The sequence below is a fragment of the Dipteris shenzhenensis genome, chromosome 12 (assembly GCF_047967505.1).
Source record: "Dipteris shenzhenensis isolate YYH24624 ecotype China chromosome 12, Dip_SZ_1.0, whole genome shotgun sequence".
NCBI classification, from domain to species: domain Eukaryota; kingdom Viridiplantae; phylum Streptophyta; class Polypodiopsida; order Gleicheniales; family Dipteridaceae; genus Dipteris; species Dipteris shenzhenensis.
Window position 1 is genome coordinate 7,541,698 of NC_141607.1, and position 17,138 is coordinate 7,558,835.

Genomic DNA, 17,138 nt, shown 5'->3' on the forward strand with positions numbered 1-17,138 from the left:
AGGAGATGGACAAAGTGAGAATGCCAATCAAACCTTAATTACTTAACTTCGAGCTTATGTCCATGACCAACCTAGAAGGTGGCCAGAGTTCTTACCCATGTTAGAGTTTGCTTATAATAACACTGTACATACTTCCACCGAGAAAGCCCCATTTGAAATCATCTATGGGCAATGTTTACCCACTCCAATAACACACTTGGGGGAGCGAATTTTTGCTGCTGACCAGTTTGCTGAGGATATGTCACAGGTTATTGAGCAGGTTAAAGAACATATTAAGAAGGCCCAGGTTCAACAATCCAAGGCAGCCAATAAAAAAAGAAAAGAAGTTTATTACAAGGAGGATGATTGGGTTTTATTGAAGATTGATAAAAGAAGAATCAAGACAGTGAGAGGAAGTACCAAACATGTCAAGCTAGCACCGAAGTTTTATGGTCCATTTCAGATTTCAGCAGCTTTATATCCAGAAGAAGGATCCAGAGCGTATGAGCTGAAGTTACCAGCCCACTGGCGTATGAAGAACATCTTTCATGTGAGCAATTTGAAGAGATATCATGGCGATACTTCTGCGTTTTTAGATACTCAGCATCAAGAAGAACCTGAACTTGAAGATGGGACTGAAGTTCTTACTCCGAAACAGATCGTGTACCATAAAGAGAAGAGTACTCGTGGAAAGAAGAGATATATGTATTTACTGAAGTTTAAAAACCAGCCAGCTAGTGATGCACAATGGATGGAAGAAGAGTTCTTTACAGATTTTCCACAGATACTCGCAGATTACAAAGAGGCGATGCAATGGCAGAAGTAACAAGAGAAAGTGCACATAAGAGGAAGAGACAAGCAATAATCCAGAAGAGGACTTCTGCTCATTCAAGCAGGAGGGAGTGTCATGACAAGAGAAATGATTATTTAGTTAATTAATAGTCATTAGAATTTTATTATTGTTAGGCGCCAATTTGATGGTGCGGTTATATGTTTGTATTTATGATCGATCAAGCGGTGTAAATAGTACCGCCAAAACTATGTAACATTGGCCAATGATTAGTAATAAAGATGTGCACACACGTGTCTAGGTCCTAGGGGCAATAGGAAAGGGAAAGGGTGCATTAGAGTGCATTGAATGGTAGGTGCATGGGTCATAGGCTAAGGGTAGGTGTAAATGGGAAGATGGAACTTGAGTGATCTCAAGGGACATTAATGAAAGGGTATCACCCTTTCATTGTGAATCTCACGTAGCATTCTTTCTACCACATTGCATTCATCCATCATCTCTCTCCCACCTTGCATGTAGGTCGAAAAAGAAACAAGTACTCTCACGAGGGCGCTCTTCCCCATTGGAGGGCCAATCGGCATTCAAATTCTGCATGCATTGCACACATTTGCATTTTCGAAAAGTGTGGATCTTCACACATCCGACTTATATAACCAAGCTTCTCCCTTAAGGTTTGGGCTGAAAAGGTTGAAGAATCAAAACAATGTTGGAATGAATTTGGGTTTGAAACGTTTGAATCATCTCGTCTATTAACGTCCACAGGAGACCAAAGGTCTATGGGACAATAGAAAAAAGCCATCCAGTACATTAGCTTAGGGAGGGCACATGGCAGCTCCGTGAGAGTGCAGAAAGCAACTCCATTTATTTAGAATACCTACATTATATCCTAGAAAAACATATAGTCGGCCATACATTATTTTAATATAGAGAGTCTTTTGGTTTTGTTTTAAAGTCCTTAATAAGTGCTATTCCTCCATGATACACTGCCCATTTACCATCCTTCCTGGCAGCCTTAACTTCGGCTAATTCCATTGCTTTAGCTTTCAGCTGAGCGCTTGGGAGTTCCTTGGCTATCTATAGCTTAGTATCTTTCAGCTTGTAAGATTGTTGTAGAATCTTGAGTCATAAATCTCGTGAATTAAACGTAAGGACAGCATGACCTTTACCCTTGGCGATAGAGATTGTTCTAGCTTCACCATCATCATCAAAACTGTCAGGGACTGTACGGAGAGCATACGACGAGTTGTACAGAAGGGTTGTGGAGCTGTATGGAGGGGTTACGGAAGTGTACGATGGGCTGTACGGAGGGGTTACGGCGGGTTGTGCGGAGAGCTGTACAGCAGGATGTACGTGTAGGCCATCTCATGGGCTATCCATAGATGCCACTTATACCTTGGTATGTGCCTTGTAGGCCTAGTTATAGTCAGTTAGGACTATTGGTACGGTTAGTTTATGTACCATCTAGGTCAATTAGGACACTTAGTCCAGTTAGGGCATTTAGCCCTAGGGTTTTGTTATGTTGGCTCTCCCTTGAGCCTCCACACTTCAGTTTTGCAGTAATCTATTACAGCATCTCATTTTTCTCCTTCTTGCTTCCATTGATTCCAACACCCAACAGTGGTATTAGAGCAGGTGGGGAATCCTTTCCCTCAGCCATTGACAGCTTTCCCAAGCTGTTTGGCAGCCTTTGGAGCCCTCATTCCTGATCATCTTGCTGGTTTTCACAGTCCCACGAGTGTTTGAGGCCTCTCCAAGCTTTTCCATCGTGAGAGCTTCGATTTTGGTGCGAGGAGTTCGCATTTGGGAGCCCTTACTGCGAAGGAGAGGCATTTTGGAGCAGCACTTTTCTGCAGCAAACCTAGTTGTACGGCTTTCGTACACTCTGTACGGAATTGTACGGAAGCTATAGGCTGCATTTATTGCAGGGAACTTCAAACGTGTGGTCCACACTCCTTGTATGGACCTGCTGCGCCACTGTACGGACCTGCTGCATCGATTTTTGTGCCCGTTGAAGATTGTACGGACTGTTTTCTTCTGCATTTAATGTTGTACGCATTCTGTACAATGCATTTATGATTGTACGGAGACTGTTACAGCACTGTACGGACCTGCAGAACTCAGATCTAGGGCTGTACGGTCGGCCTCGAGCTGCGGGCCAACATTTTGAAGCTGTTTCGAGGTGGGAGCCAGCTTTCGGAGCTCTTTCGTGGTGCGTGCCAGCATTTTGGAGCTGCCTCGAGCTGTGTGCCGGTTGTTGGAGCTTTTGGAGCGTGTTGAAGTGATCTGGAGTCCACTTCTTGAGCCCATTCTTCCTCGTTTGGCATCCCTTTGCCTCAAGCTGCGAGTTCTCCTCCATGGGATCTCTTTCTTTCCATTTCTAAGTGCTCTCCTCCTCGTGGGAGCACTTCTTTTGCTGTAATCCTCATTTCCAGCCCTCATTTGCTCGCATTCAGAGCCTTTCATTGCTGTCCTTTCGGGCTACATCATTGGGTAAGCTGTTGTTGCATTGGCTCTTTCCAATTTCAGCTTCATTTGCATTTTGGAAAGACCTCGTGTTGCCTTGGAAGGCCTCATGTTGACTTTGGAGATTTTTCTTGCAACAGGTACACCTTGGGACAAGAGAGTATCTTGCAAGCATAAGCTTTGAAGCTTGGGCATATTTTTGTTACTTGATTCTGAGAGGTTGCTTTTATCTCATTTGCTTTGCCAGTTGGTGCATTTGTCTTGTATTTCAGCACCATGTTTGGTGGCAAAGATGATTTGTTTGGGATGATTGGGGTTGATGACAAGCTTGATGGCACCAATTATCCCATGTGGTCATACATGATGGGACATGTTTTGGTTGCTAAGAATCTATGGCATATTGTTTCAGGTTTTGAGGCCAGGCGTACACACACTGTTACTCCTGGTGCTACACCTACAGCGTCTACTTCTTCAGGTGATGGGTCTTGAGGTGATGGTTCTAATGCTACTGCTAGGACACCTGAACCTCCTGCTCTTAGTGCTTTGCCTCCTTCATAGGAGCAAATTCATTGGGACGGTCGTGATGCCAAAGCACATGCCTTTATTGCTCTTTCAGTGAAACGGGTTATTATCCCTCATATCCGGTGTTGCAAGACATCTAAGCAAGCATGGGATCAGCTTGCATCTTTGTATCAGCTGCAGAATGAGGCGAGGGTTGCTTATCTCCGCAAGCAGTTGAAAGATTTGAAGCTTGATGAGGGTGGTAACATGGATGCCTATCTCACTAATGTGAAGGATTTGAAAGAGTAGTTGGCCAATATTGATGAGATTATGCCTGATTCTCAGCTTGTTTCTAATACCCTTGATGGGTTGCCTGATTCATACCAAGGCTTTGCTACTAGATTGAGGTTGGTTGCAGGGGGTGATGCCAATCATTTCTCATTTGATCAGCTGGTTCCTCTTCTTCTTCAAGAGGAGCAAAGTCGTGTGAATCACAATGCTTTTATGGCTAGTGATCAAGTATTTGTTGCCCATCACAAACACAAAGGTAAAGGCAAGGTTTCAGCTAGAAAACCCTCTCATTTCCATGCTGATCATTCACATGGTGCCTCTTCTTTAGGGGATAACAAAAAGAAGAAGAGATGTAATTATTGCAGGAAACCTGGGCATGATATTTCTGAATGCAGGAAGCGCATAGCATCTGAAAAGAAAAAGAAAGAGTCTGGTCTTGCAGTATCCGGTTCTTCTAGGGCAGAAGCTCAACATGAGTCCGCTAATTTCGCACAAGACCAGCATTGGGCTTTCTTGGTTTCATGTCAGTATACTCCTGATGTTCATGATGCTTGTATGGCAGTTTCAGATGTTTGTGATGCGTGATTCTTTGATAGTGGTGCTAGCAAGCACATCACCTCCTGCAGGATGTTAGTCAGCTCATTGGAGCTTACATCTCAGGTAGGCAGTGTCACATGTGCGAATAATGCATCATATACCGTGAAAGGTATTGGGCAAGCTGCTCTGACTTCTGTCTCTGGTGGTATTGTTACTCTAGAGCATGTGCTTTATGTTCCAGGCATTCGAAAGAACCTCATTTCTATTTCAGCCATTGCTACATGTGGCAGACATTTGCTATGTTTTATCTTGGTCTTCTACACTACTATCTAGGCATCCAATTTGCTAGCAGTGAGGGGGGATTTTGATGTCACAATCCAAGTACATTGGACCGCTTTTGCAGCTTTTTCAGTTTGAGGATTGCAAGCCAGTATCCACACCATTAGAGACTGGTTTTCACTTCTCTTCTGAGGATGGCAGCGGTACATGTGATGTCACTCTCTATCAGTAGGCAGTTGGTTGTTTGATTTACCTATGCAATACAAGACCTGATCTATAGTATGCTGTGTCACAATTGAGCAGATATATGCACAGCCCATCTATGCACCAATGCCATGCCGTGAAGCGTGTTTTCAGATATCTCAAGGACACTCAACATCTAGGCCTTCTTTATGGGGCTGATACTTCACTTGTCATGCATGGATTCACTGATAGTGATTAGGCTGGTTGTTATGACACTCATGTGTCACATAGTGGCAACTGTTTTATGCTTGGTACTTCATGTGTTTTTTGGTTTAGCAAGAAGTAGACTACAGTTGCTACTTGTAGCTGTGAAGCTGAGTACAGAGCAGCTTTTACAGCTACAGCGGAGTGTGTTTGGCTTGGGAAGCTACTTACGGATCTTTGTGCATGTCAGACTGCTCCTACCGTCATCTTCACTGATAGTCAGAGTGCTTTGGCTGTTGCACGGAATCCAATTTTCCATGCTGGCACAAAGCACATTGAGGTTCAGTGTCACTATGTCAAAGAGCGATTATCAGCAGGTGATATTGAGTTGTTGTATGTTCTCACTAAAGACAACTTGGCAGATCTTTTTACGAAGGCTCTACCTCGACCTAAGTTTGAGGCTTTTCGGCAAGCTTTAAACTTAGTACCTTTTGTAACCTGATCTGTTGTACTCTGTATAGTCATAGGTTGCTATATTCCTATGGGACGAACATGTGCAACCATGACACTAGATATTTAGGTATCGTGAGCCATGTCTAGGATACTTCAGCCCATACCGTGGAGGGAGGTTTGTAGGCCATCTCATGGGCTATCCATAGATGCCACTTATACCTTGGTATGAGCCTTGTAGGCCTAGTTATAGTCAATTAGGACTATTGGTACAGTTAGTTTATGTACCATCTAGTTTAGTTAGGACACTTAGTTCAGTTAGGACATTTAGCCCTAGGGTTTTGTTATGTTGGCTCTCCCTTGAGCCTCCACACCTCAGTTTCGCAGCAATCTACTACAGCATCTCGTTTTTCTCCTCCTTGCTACAATTTTTGAGCTTCCATTGCTGCCAACACCCAACAGTGGGAAGGAGGGGGGCTGGAGAGAGGCCGGGCTATAGAGAGAGAGAGAGAGAGAGAGAGAGAGAGAGGGGGCGGGGAAGGAGAGGGGGAGGCCGGGAAGGGCGAGAGAGAGAGAGAAGGAAAGAAATAAAGAAAGAAAGTCTATTAACGTCCACGGAAGACTAAGAAGTCTATGGGACAATATGAAAACCAATTAGCACATCAGCTTTGGGAGGGTAGTGTCCATGGAGTCCATAAAGCAGCTCCATTTATTTAGAGTACCTACATTATGACTTGGAAAGAAACATAATCGTCCATACATCAGCTTAAGATTGAGAGTCTTTTGGCTTGGATTTAAACTCTTCAATGAGTGCTACACCCTCACGGTACACTGCCCATTTTCCTTCATTCCTTGCAGCTTTGACCTTAGCTAATTCCGCTGCCTTATTTTTCAATTGATCTCGTGTAAGTTCTTCAGCTATCCATATCTTAGTTCCTTTCAGCTTGTAGGATTGTCGGAGAAGCTTGAATCGTAGATCCCGTGAGTTAAGCGTAATGATAGGATGACCTTTAGACTGTAAGATACGAGTTGCTCTGGGTTCATGGTCATCATCAAGAGCATCATAACTGTCCAATCAATATTAGGCATGGTTGCTTTGATATGTGCTAAGGTGTGTTGAAAGAGTCCTCCTCTTTGCACCATCCTTCGGGGAGTCTCCCTATTCTAATCTTCAAAGCGTTATCACGCCTAGCTGCATGTTCTTTAATCTCTTCCTGAATGTCAGCCTTGTTAACCTTTGCATCGAACTCCACAATCACTTCCTTCTTTGATGTCTGTACTTCAGTGTGAACCAGGTCTTTGACTGTGGAGACTAGCTGGGGGGTAGGGGGGGAGGGCTTGTAAGATTTTACAACCTCATCGTTGACTGCTTGCTTGCCAGGTCCTTCTAGAACCTGAATTCTAGCTGCTGCATCTGCCAATTGCATCTTTAACTCTCTTACCTGCTCTTGTAGATAAAAAATCTGTTCATGGTGCCCAATGATGGGTCGGTCGAGACCTCCTCGTAGGTATGTATGTGCATACGGAGAGGGTGTCAGAGCTGCAACGGTGGCGTATCGGGACCTGTTGCTTGAAATGATGGGGGTTGAGGGGGGGACTTCGAGGAGAGGCTCGGCCATTCCTTGCTGGCCATATCTTCTGCTGCCCCTTGGCTGAGCTAACCCCCTAGCTGGGTTAGGGGTTCAGCCCAACTAGGAGTTAACCCTGGGTTGGGTTAACCTTTGTTGAGATTCGTTTAGGTCACAGTTAACCTAGTTTAGGTTAACTGGTGCGGCGCTGGTGGAGTTAGAGTACCTACATAATAGTCTGAAAGAGTAATCAGCCAGACATCAGTTTAAGACTGAGAGGGGGGAGAGAGAGAGAGAGAGAGAGAGAGAGAGGGAGAGAGGGAGATAGAGAGAGAGAGAGAGAGAGAGAGAGAGAGAGAGAGAGAGAGAGAGAGAGGGAGGATGAAGGAAATCCAGAAATTTTCAAAAAATCTGTCACTTTTGGTAGAGAATTGCCTAAAAGGTTGTATTGGTATCACAGCATAGGAATTGAGCAACGAGAGGTTGGACACGATACAAGCTTCCGTTACTTTTTTTTGGGTGCAAGATACTCTAGCTAAGCGCAAGGCTCGAAGGAATATATCTGATACTTCGTCGAAGTGTAACAAAGGCACCAATGGAATAAATACATTGTCAGCGGAGAAACAGATTGAATGTTAACGAATGGTTTTGCAATTCTTGTATGTTTAGCAACAACCACGATGATTGGCTTCATCCACTATGAGCGCGTCAATGCAGATTTTGTATCCATGCATAGGATTGGCGTTGAACACAATCGGGCGTACTTGGTCTGGCGTAGTGGGTAGATATGTATCCGAGTAGATGCTGTGCTCGGATCACACACTTATGTTATCACGTTCGGATCATGCTGGTGCTCGTGATGCGCACATGTTAGATTCCCTGTAAGAATTGTCCTCCAATGATTGTGCTCCCATGTTGTGTACACCAGATCAGACCATAGTCAAGGTTTGGACAAATCCACAGTAAGCTCCTTTTTGGGGGGGGGGGGGGGGAAAGAGGAGACCTAGAGTGGTTTTCTGCCCAAAATGGCAGACGTAAGAATGCCAGGAATGCCAGGACTGAGTTCTCTAATAGCAAATAGATAATTTTGGGAGTTATACCTTGGGTTAACAGCAAGCTTTGGCACAAGGGGGAAAACTGTCTAGAACAAGTAGTACATGCAAGACATCTCTTGCTGAGGGATTCTTCAATTTCGACAGAAGAGATTGTGTGCATTGGTGTCATACTCTTGTGTGAGGGCTGACAAGTTATAGGCCAGGGTTGCAGTGATGGCCTCACGGGATCATGCTAGTTCATCCCATGAGGGGATTGCAGACACTGATAAGGACAGGCAGGAAGAGGGCATGCCGTGTGATAAAGAAAACTCCTATAGGGAGTTGTTTGGGCAGCTAGTACAAGCAAGAAGGGATCCTCTATTTTGTAGATTAGAACATCCCCTTGCAGAGGAAGGGCCGAAAGAAAGCTCCTTTTGGAGCAACCCAGAAGGAGATTAGTAGGAAGAGATCTCTGAGTTAATCTTCTTCTTCTTCCTCAGATGATGCATGCATACTTTGGCTTGTGTCCCCTCCTGTAAGACAACTATTACGTCTTCAGCATCCTATTCTAGTTGTGGGGTTCTTTCCATGATATTTTCCAGTTTTTCCTTTTGAGTTCCTTCAAACCAGCCGAGTCGTGTATTAGCCACCCTCTTTTCCTGTTCTTGTACTTCTTCATACACATCGGATGTGTTAACTTTAGTGTCCAATGTTGCTGTAATTTCCTGTTTTACTGATTGGAGCTGACTTGTGACCAGGTCCTGGACTTCAGTCATCATATGTGGTGTGGGTGCTGCTGTATTGTGTATCTGCAGTACCTCATGAATAATTTCCAGTTTTCCTTGTGCTTCCCATGCATTTGTTTTCCTCTGTAAAGCTGCGAGTTTGAGCTTGAGCTCACGGATTTCCTGCTGTAAGTAATAAATTTGCTCTTGTGGGTGGGTCTATCATGCTTACCATTCTCTTCTGCTGCAGATAGTTCTTTGCATATGGTGATGGCGTCTTTGCAAACATATAGGGGGGAGGCGAGGGGAGAGCTGCATCGGAGGAATATAGTGCTTTTGTTGGGGTCGAGACAAGTGTTTTGATCTTGGGGAAGGCCACAGGTGTCTTGGCATCCCCATCCATAGTGGCTTGCATATATTCAGGTGCCCCTTGCTGTAACTAACCCCCAGGGTTGGGTTTTGGGGCTCAGCCCAAACCCTGGGGTTAAGTGCCCCTTGCTGAGGCGGACGGTGACTTCTGGTGGCGGCGACTGCTGGCTGCTGTTGGCGGCTGCTGCTGGTGGCTGAGCGGGTGAGGGAGGCTGAGGCGGGGAGGATGAGCGGGTGCCTGTAATTGGGAGCAGTTTTTGCTGTTCATGCCTGTAATTGGGAGCAGTTGGGGCATTTTTTTTTGCTCTTCGTGTTCGAGAGCAGCCTCTGTTGAGCGTGGTCTCCAGGCCTTTTTGGCCTGCTTTGCAGCTGCGGCTTAAGGCTTTTTCTTAGTACTCTGTTGCAAGCCTTTTTTGGCACTGTTATTCCCTTTTCCATTGAATAGGCAAGCCTTCAATTATGCCTTTAGCGGCTCAATTATGCCTAAGCCCTCTGGCTGGTCCCTTTGTCAGGATCTAGGTCCTTTTCTTGCCTTTTCTTTCCTTTTTCTGCCCATGCTTCCTTTTCGCACTGCATCATTTTTTTTTCTGGAGAAAGAATCTTGGTCACCTTTGGTCTGGCAAGAGGGGCTCTCATGGTAGCTCCCTTGACTCCCTTAGTTGTTAAGGTTCACTTTCTCCATTGGACAAACAATAATTGAAGAATAAAATTTAACCACTCTAGGACATAGCTTTGGTGGGTAGGATTATTGGGGTGCGGGGTTGGGTCCAGTTGATTGTAGCATTAGATGGTTGAGAGGAGATTTTCTTCTCCAGGTGAGTTCCCTTGACACCTCCTTGGTCTCGGTGGAGCATAGTCCCTTTTTCCTTGGCCCGCACCTTGTGTACTTCATCCCTTGGTACCATAGGTTCACGGTTGGCGACATGGACACAACGTATCATGTGCATGTTTCTTGGTGCCGCTCTGCTTCTCTATCTCCTAAAGCAGTACCGTCCCATCCTTCCCTCCACTGGGGTTGTTTTGGCATAGTGCTAAGAGTCCTCGCTAACTTTAGCAGCCTCGATTGTGGTAGATGATAGGGTCCCTTGATGTATGGTAATTGTTGAGTGCATTGAGACTCTTTTGAAGGAGATTTTCCTCGAGACTCTTGGCGAGGGAGAACTCTAATAGAGGGTTGAGGTTTCTCTACCAAGTTAGTGTCTTCGCTACGCGTAGATGGGCCACTTGGCATGGGCTTGTCCTAAGGGGCAAGGCCGGGCCCCCCCTCCTCCTCAGGCTCACTGTTGCGTTCCTTCAGGCTGCCTGTTTTTGAGCTCTCTCACTTTCCCCTTGGATTTTGTCGACATGTTCCCTTGGCTCTTCTACTGCTCACTGTTGTGCGTGTGTTGTTGTGCGGGTGTGTCGTATGAGCTTAGTTTTACTCGCCATTTTTTCTGCTCTCTACTCTTTTCTCCCCTTATCTTATACAATGTGCTCTTTTTCTTTAGCTATCTATAAAGCTTTACTTCTTTCCTTTTTCCTTCTATATACCTTCTATCAATCTTTATACTTTGCTTTCATATCCTTTCCTGTTCTTTTTTATTACATGAGATGGCGGCTACGACGACTTATATGCATTAAAAAACAAAAGCAGGCCTCCGGTCAGGTTGAGCTTGTTCATGCCTCTCTTAAGGCCTGGCTGGTATTTGATGTCTTGCATGAAGGCTTTGAAGACATGCAAGGATTGGAAAGATCTTGCTCCTACCGTTGGAATTTTGGTTGAGGTGAATGAGATGGCGGATCAGTGCATGGATGCCTTGGTGAAAAACTGGTTTACAAGAACTCTGGGTGGCTGTTTTGTTTTTAAGGTGCATTATGTAGCAAAGGGATTTTTTGAAATCATAATGGTAGATGCGCAGTATAAATGAATGCTATTGGAGCATTCTCCACTTTTTTATGGATACAAATGTGCATGTCCTTCCCTAGTCGTCTACTAGGGATTTTCAAGCATTGTAACCCGATTTGGGTGGAGGTGGTACATTTTCACTTTTGCTGAAAGCTGCAGCTTCCTTGGGCAAGGTGGCGTGTCCACCTAGGCCAAATGGAAATTCTAATAGGTTTTGTATTTTGTGGGATACGGATACCCCCACTTCAGAATCATATTCTGTTATAGTAAATAATGTTGTTATGGGGAGTGCCTTCTACAAGCTTAAATGGGGTTTATTTACAGGAGCATGCTTTGAATGCAAGAAATTTGGCACATGGCTTCACAATGCCCTTTAGTTTTGCATAAAATGCCTCCGGATGCCATGCCTCCTCTAATGCAAAACAAGGATGCTAGTAGATCTTCTGTGGCAAAAGCTATAAAGGTACTAAACCCAGCTATTGCAGCTCAAGATAAGGGAAAAGCATAGATTGCCTCAAACGGGAATGCTTCCAGCTTGGTGCCCTCCACATCTCAGTCTAAAGTTCGGGGGGGAAATTCAACTGAAACTGGGTAGACTCCAAGGAAATTTGTCTCAGCTAGGAGACCTTTACCTCCTCGGACATGGAATGGTACATCTTCCAATGCTCATACTCTTGAAGAAAATTCAGGAATTGATGGGCTGTTGGGACAGCAAGTCGCACTCTTCTCCCTGAAGAAGAAGTTGCTAGTTTGCCATCTTCTCATCTAGGGCAGAGGCCTGGATCCTGAGGTGGCCATGCAGACTTGATCTAGTCACTTGTCACAATATTAGATGTTCCTAGTTGTACTTCCTAGTTACATTTAGATGCTTGTTGGGGAGAGACTAAAATGAAAACGTTTAGACTTCACAAGCAGTTGTAGCTTGATTGAAGAGATTTTGGACTACCTTTTGATTAGCCTTCTCGTTTAGTGCTAGCCTTCGTCATGGCTGAGTCTGCCTTTCACCTCCGGAGTGCCGACAGAAACTCAGTACGAAGACTTTGTATAAATGGATGCTCAAGTATGTGTGGGTGTGTGGATTTGTATGTGTGAGAGCATATTTTTATACTGTGGTGTACACCCAGGTTTTCAACCTTGTGAGTGACTATCATGAGATTAAACTGCACTATGTTGTGTTTTTAAAGGATGAGTTTGGGAATGTTCCTAAATTCATCTAGGTATATGCTTCCGCCGTATTAGCGGACATGCAAATTTCACCTTGTGAAGTTTTCGTCCAAGTTGCGGCTTGTTGGTATTGTGATAATTCTTTCTATCTTAAATGGTGCGTTGCCCCATCAGCTAGATTTAGATTTAGATGCTGGTTGGGGAGAGACTAAAATGAAAACGTTTAGACTTCACAAGTAGTTGTAGCTTGATTGAAGAGATTTTGGACTACCTTTTGATTAGCCTTCTCCTTTAGTGCTAGCCTTCGTCATGGTTGAGTCTACCCTTCACCTCCGGAGTGCCGACAGAAACTCCGTACGAAGACTTTGTATAAATGGATGCTCAAGTATGTGTGGGTGTGTGGATTTGTATATGTGAGAGCATATTTTTATACTATGGTCTACACTCACTTTGGGGCGCTGATAACGTCAGTGGGGATGTCATAGTAGCTAGTCTCTGCTATGCATGATGGAGTTTATCAGTATGATGTAGCGCCACCATCTACCATACTTCCGTACTATAGTACGGTCGTCCGTACCGTACTGCAGGCTCTTGTGGCCATTCCGTACTGCCCGTACTTGACAGCCCCCAGCACACGTGACGCCGCCATTCGTACGCTCCATTCGTACAGTGTACGGATCTTGTATTTGCATGCGTCATACAAATCCGTACATCTGCACCGTACGTCCGTACAGTGCCATTCTGTCCGTACTGTGTACGAATTTTCGTACAGGCCTTCTGTGCAGGTTTCATTCTTGTAGGCATTCTTGCAGGTGGTCTTTGGCAGGTATTTTTGAAGGTAGCCATTGTTTGGCTTGCATTCTGGGTGCGCAGACATCTTGGGATTATGTCAATGGAGATGAACCAAGGCCAGATTCTGTGGCTACACCTGTCACTCCTACAGCTGGAGGTAGGGGTAGAGGTCAAAATGCAGCACAAGTAATTGGAGCTTCCGTTTGAGGGGTTCCCACAGCAGAGCAGAAAAGATGGGATTCTAGAGATGCACAAGCTCCATCAGTGATTTCTATTTCTATCAAGAGGTTCATTATTCCTCACATTCGGTCATACTCACCTCACAAAGCTTCAGGATTTGAGGAAGCAATTGCTGAATTTTGATGAATTCATTCCGGATTCAGAGATGATTACCACCACTCTGAATCCTCTTCCTGAGTCCTATCTTGGTTTCCACACCTCGCTGAATTTGTCATTGAGGGGAAGCAGAAATCCTCTTCTTTTCACGAGTTGGTAGGACTTGTATTGCAGGAAGAGCAGACACGAAGAAATATGGCAACACGGGCTGGCGAGCCATGCTTTCTAAGTTTAAACCCAATGGAAAAGGGCAGCAAAAGCAACATGCCAATCACCCTGCACATCAGCATAGAGCTGATTCAGGACAGCCCTCTTATAAGGCTAAGGGTGATGCAGATAAGACTAGGAAGAAGGGCATTTGTCACGAGTGCAAGAAGTTAGGTCATTATATTGGTGAATGCAAGAAGCGCATAGCTAAAGAAAAGAAAAGGGATTGAGGTATGGCTGTGTTAGATGCATCAGCTCCTCATTCACATGATGGGGAGATGTTACAGCCAACTTTGTGGAAGAGCACTATGCCTTTTTGTCTTGCATTTCAGATTTTTCAGTGGGTAGTTCAGATGCTACAACCACTATTGAGGATGACCCTTATGCTTTCTTAACTTGCAGTTATGATCCTTCAAAGGATGCATGCTCTCTTTGTGTCAATGAGACACTGAATACTTGGTATTTTGATAGTTGTGCTTCTAAGCACATCACTTCTAAGAAGAACCTTTTTGCATCTCTGCATCCTCCACCTACTAAAAAGAAGGTGACTTGTGCAAATAATTCTTCTTATTCAGTGTGTGGAGTGGGGGACATTATTCTCACATCCATTGATGGCACAGATTTCAGAATTTCAGATGTTCTCTATGTGCCAAATATAAAGAAGAATTTGCTTTCAGTGTTCTGTCTTAATAGAGGAGGATTTCAGGTTGTATTCGATGATGCTAAGTGTGCAGTCAGAGACAAAGAGAATGACTATGCTTTGATATTGTTTGGCACTTTGTATCGGGGTCTTTTTCAGCTTGATATATATGAGAAAAGATCCGACCTTGCATTTTCAGTGAACACTCTCACTGCTGTGATGGAGAATGCAGAGTTATGGCATGCCAGGTATGGGCACATGAGCTATGGCAGCTTAATGACACTTTAGAAGCATGCTATGGTTGATGCATTGCCTCCTTTGGAGTCACCTCCTCCTCATGCATGTGAGGGTTGCAACCTTGGCAAGATGCATAGATTTCCTTTCAAGAAGGATGGTGCAGTGAGAGCTACATGCAAATTAGAGCTCATTCACAATGATGTCTGCGGTCCCATGAGGACACCTGCTTTTGGGGGTTATCTCTATTATGTAAATTCATAGATGACTTCACTAACTACACTTGGGTCTATGGTCTTAAGGCAAAATCAGAAGTGTTTATGCATTTCACACACTTTGTGGCTATGGTCGAGAATGAGACCGGACTCAAGGTGCAGACAGTTCGCACAAATAGAGGGGGGGGGATATATGTCTCATGAGTTTGAGGCATTTTTGAAGGAGAAAGACATCACGCATCAGCTTACAGGGAGGCTTACACCTCAACAAAATGGTAAAGCTAAGCGCAAGAATCACACTCTTATGGAGATGGATAGATGCATGCTTACCAGTAAAAAGTTGCCTCACAGGTTTTGGCTTGAAGGCCTCATTTGTGCAAACTATGTTTTGAATTGGGCTCCCACAAAGGCTTTGAAGACAATCACTCCCTATGAGGTATGGCATGCGAGAAAGCCTTCAGTGGATCACTTCAAAGTTTTTGGTTGTGTTGCATACGCCCATGTGCCTGTGGAGTTTCGACACAAGTTGTCAGATAAGGCACTTAAATGCATTTTTGTTGGGTATAGTACACAAAGCAAAGGCTATCGTCTCTACATCCTACTTCTCGCAAGATTTTTGTTAGTAGAGATGTTATATTTTCAGAGAATTCAGCACATACACATGTTGAGTTTAATATTCCAACTTCTTTAGATGATGTTTTTGAGGGCATTCTTCCTATAGCATTTGGTTCCCCAGCTGAGGTTCATGCTGAAAATCAAAATTCACAACAACCTCCTCCTGGTCTACATGCCCCGATTCAGCCACAGGTTGATTTTGTACCTCCACAAGGTGTGGATGAAGTTGTCGGGCAAGAGATTCAAGATATACATGCAGCCAAAACAGTCCCGAAATGGTTGCTACAGACTCCTAGGGAGAGTAGGCTTGAGGCCCCATTGCTTGGCAGGACTCGTAGTGCAGTAAGGCACGCAGGGGGGGCTCTTTCAGTTGATACAACTTATGCAGGTTCTCTTCTTGATGAAGAAGAACCCGACTCGTTTGAAGAAGCCAAGGATAATGTGCAGTGGATGCATGCCATGTACAATGAATTGCAGTCCATTGAGAAAAATCAGACTTGGGATGTTGTGGATTTGCTACCAGGTAAGCATGCGATTGGTACCAAGTGGGTTTTCAATGTGAAAAGGAAGCCAGATGGGTCCATTGACAGGTACAAGGCAAGGCTAGTTGCCAAAGGCTATGCACAGCAGAAGGGCATAGATTATGAGGAGACTTTTGCTCCTACATCCCGGATGACCACCATACAGTCAGTTATTGCCATGGCTGCAAAATTTGTTTGGAATGTGCATCAGTCGCTTATTGGAGGGTCCTTCTCCAAGTCTCACTGATAGTTAGAGTGCTATAGCAGTGGCAAAGAATCCTGTGTTTCATGCTCGCACGAAGCACATTGAGGTTCATCATCAGGGGAATTTGCATGCAGGGGAGATCAATATGATCTATGTGTCAACACATGACAATGTTGCAGACATCTTCACCAAAGCACTTCCACGTGAGAAGTTTGAGGCATTCCGCAGTGCCCTTAACTTATCTCCTTTTGGTGATTGATCACTACCTTGTACACCACATTGGCACTGCAGGGGATTGTTAGAATTATTATCATATTCTAGTCTGTGGCCAATGTAATGTAATAAGTGGGTTAGGGGCACTTTTCCCTCTTAGAGATTTTTTCCCCTGACCACAGTCTAATCCCTAACTACGGTTAGGATAAGATAGGGTTTTGTCACTTAGACAAAACCCCTAATCTCTCTTTTGTCACTTCATTGAGTAGACCTATGTTCAGCTCTCACTCTTGCTCACTCTTGCTCTCGTTGTTTCTCACTAGTACATGCTGCTCATTCTATGGGGTAGATTTTGCTGATCCTTTTTTCTATGGGATTCTGCCCACTTGCCCATCTCCACCTCTAGATCATGTGAACTGCTTCTAATTTTGCAGATTAGATGCCTTTTAAATATCGATATGTCTCCCCCAAAGTATTTCTGCATCCTTGAGGTCTATTGAGTTCGTTTTCTACTTGTAGATATTTTTTTTCCCTTGGGTTTTGTCATAGCTTCTCTAGCATTTTCTGCGCCACTATCTCCCTGATTTCACATGCATGTTCTGGTTTATCAGCAGCTGTTATACCCCATGATTCATTCACTTCTTCCCCTGCTTGTGCCATTCGGTGCCTTGCGTAGCTTCCATCGCCTTGTGTGGGTATCCTACTGGCATCCATTTTCTCAACTTTGTTGAGGCAAGC

General features: G+C 44.5%; 1 protein-coding gene across 3 annotated transcripts in view; it reads left to right on the forward strand.

Annotated features, from left to right (window-relative positions):
- LOC147895753 (sphere organelles protein-like protein) overlaps window positions 1–17,138 on the forward strand; it is a 206,801-nt gene that overhangs the window by 125,366 nt on the left and 64,297 nt on the right. The window lies entirely within an intron of this gene.